General features: G+C 45.8%; 1 non-coding gene across 1 annotated transcript; it reads left to right on the top strand.

Moving 5' to 3' along the window:
- The first annotated feature begins 1,424 nt into the window (after positions 1-1,424).
- LOC114818095 lies at positions 1,425-1,562 on the top strand. Its single transcript, XR_003765916.1, has one exon. It is a non-coding gene; the product is annotated as a small nucleolar RNA SNORA7 (small nucleolar RNA).
- The last annotated feature ends 1,394 nt before the right edge of the window (positions 1,563-2,956 follow it).

The raw sequence follows: 2,956 nt of genomic DNA, 5'->3' as shown, positions 1-2,956 counted from the left end.
GTAAGGTAGCCGTTTGGGTGGAGAGGAAAGGGCGGATCTTGGCGATATTGTAGAGGTGAAACCGGCAGGTCTTGGTAACGGATAGGATGTGTGGGGTGAACGAGAGGGACGAGTCAGGATGACACCGAGATTGCGGGCCTGCGGGACGGGAAGGATGGTCGTGCCATCCACGGTGATAGAGAAGTCTGGGAGCGGACCGGGTTTGGGAGGGAAGATGAGGAGCTCAGTCTTGCTCATGTTGAGTTTTAGGTGGCGGGCCGACATCCAGGTGGAGACGTCCCGGAGGCAGGAGGAGATGCGAGCCCGAAGGGAGGGGGAGAGGACAGGGGCGGAGATGTAGATCTGCGTGTCATCTGCGTAGAGATGGTAGTCAAAGCCGTGAGAGCGGATGAGGTCACCGAGGGAGTGAGTGTAAATGGAGAACAGAAGAGGGCCAAGAACTGACCCTTGAGGAACTCCAACAGTTAAAGGATGGGAGGGGGAGGAGGCTCCAGCGTAGGAGACCGAGAATGATCGGCCAGAGAGGTAAGAGGAGAACCAGGAGAGGACAGAGTCCGTGAAGCCAAGGTGAGATAAGGTATGGAGGAGGAGGGGATGGTCGACAGTGTCAAAGGCAGCAGAGAGGTCAAGGAGGATCAGAATGGAGTAGGAGCCATTGGATTTGGCAAGAAGGAGGTCATGGGTGACCTTAGAGAGAGCAGTCTCGGTAGAGTGGAGGGGACAGAAGCCAGATTGGAGGGGGTCTAGGAGAGAATGGGAGTTAAGGAATTCTAGGCATCGATTGTAGACGACTCGTTCTAGGATTTTGGAAAGGAAGGGTAGTAGGGAGATAGGACGATAACTGGAGGGGGAAGTGGGGTCAAGAGCGGGTTTTTTTAGGATGGGGGAGACGTGGGCATGTTTGAAGGCAGAGGGGAAGGAGCCCTTGGAGATTGAGTGGTTAAAAATAGAAGTTAAGGAAGGGAGGAGGGCAGGGGCGATGGTTTTAAGAAGGTGAGAGGGAATGGGGTCCGAGGCGCAGGTGGAGGGGGTGGCACTTGCGAGGAGGGAGGAGATCTCCTCTGAGGATACTGCAGGGAAGGATGGGAAAATAGGGGAGGGGGTTTTCACTGAGTGTTTACTGTGGACAGAGCACTATACTAAGTTCTTGGGGAATGACTTTGTGATTCTAAGCTCCTTGAGGAGCAAGATTGTCTCTATTACAATTAAATGTTCTCCACACAGTAAGTGCTGATTGAGAACTAATGACTGACCCAAATGGATCTTGCTTTATGCCTTTTGGAGGATGGGATAGAAGTCTACAAAATGTGAGCAACCTGCCTAAAGTTAAACATGCATTTACTTAAAGCAGGTTCTGACCTTGGTGAAGAGTCGAGGTGATTCCAGTGAACCTCACTTAAGGCTCCAAAATATCATCCTATATTCCCTTCTCAGGGTCACACCTGGAGAGTTCCCAGTATTATACCAGTCTCGACTACAGGAGGGAGAGTTAGGCAGAGGCATATCCATTCCATTCCTGGCTTGGGCAGTGGCTAGTGAGTGGAAGGCAATCTGCTACAAGTCAAAACTCACCTATGCTGGGCAGCAGCTGCATGGGAGAGAATCAAGGGGGAAGACAAGTTTACTGTGCAGAAGGAGGCAATGATAAACCACTTCTGTATTTTTACCTAGAAAACTCTATGGATACACTACCAGAACATTTGCAGATGGAGGTAGGCCTTTCTGGGAGAGATGTGTCCATGGCATCTCTATGGGTCGAAGACAACTTGACGGCATAAGACAAGACAATCCCCTATATTGCCGTTGACCTGATACTCTGAACAAGATGGAGCTATTTATAGCCTGCTTTCAGCTTAGAAAATGGATGTGATTGTTGGTCTCCGTTTTCTTATCCCTTCCCAGTGACGAATTCTGACATTTCATATCAGTAACTGAAATCAGAATCCAGGTACCTGCTCCTTCCACTCCAATCCCTTTGTACTCAATATAATTGATAAACGTATTATACTGGGTGGAAAGAGGGGAAATTCCTTATGAAACTCTCCTTATAATATTGCTTAGTATTTTAATTGTAGTCATTTTCAACTAACCTGTTCTGGCAAACTAACAGGTTAACAGTGGCCTAACTTTGTCAAATAAAGAGCCTCTGCAGTAAGTTTTTTTTTCTCCAAATTCTTGAAAGATTATTCACTGATTCACTCGTGCACATAATATTAATCATAATTTATGCTGTCTTCTTGCCTTACAGAGTAAGCATAGTGTCAAAGGATGACCACTGCTTGTTTTAGCCCCACACCAGCTCCTAATTTTTCATAAAGTACATAAATCCGATATTGGTAGTTGGATGGGCAAAATCAAATTATTTTCAGTCTCATATGACAACTTCAAAATGCATATTTACAGTACCATAGTTTTCTTAAAGACACAAATGAAGAACATCTTGTAAAACTAGAGAATAAACTGTTGCATAGACTAAGATAGAAAGATGATGACACAGGTTCATTAGCCAATGGATACTGCATTAGGTGCTATGATGGTTGGTCTCTTTCCAGGGAACAAAGCGAATGTGTGGGACTTTAAATAAGTCTTTCTTTAAAGCTGGACCCCAGCCATGAGGTGTTTGGTGCTGCAAACACTAGACTGAAAAAATCAATCCTCTGCTTCACAGGAAGCCAATAAACTTCAGCCAAAATTAGACCTTCCTGAGCATGTTGCTTTGAGGTGGTTAACTCTTTTATTTCTGGTACTCCACTTAATAGAAGGGTGAATGCTGGAAGGACAAATTGCATCAGCAGTCTAGAAGGTTAAGGTTTGTCTAGCTATCTTTTTGCTTCTAGGTGAACATGCTTTAGAATCAGTGATGAAAGATTCATTTGTTACATTGCCCTAGAAGACAGAACAAAAGCAGGCAGTAAAAGCTGGAGCAAAGTTACACTCTGATGCTGACGTTAGATTT

This window comes from Ornithorhynchus anatinus, chromosome 17, assembly GCF_004115215.2.
Source record: "Ornithorhynchus anatinus isolate Pmale09 chromosome 17, mOrnAna1.pri.v4, whole genome shotgun sequence".
Lineage (NCBI taxonomy): Eukaryota > Metazoa > Chordata > Mammalia > Monotremata > Ornithorhynchidae > Ornithorhynchus > Ornithorhynchus anatinus.
The sequence above is the reverse complement of the archived record's forward strand: the minus strand, read 5'-3'. Positions and strand labels throughout refer to the sequence as shown.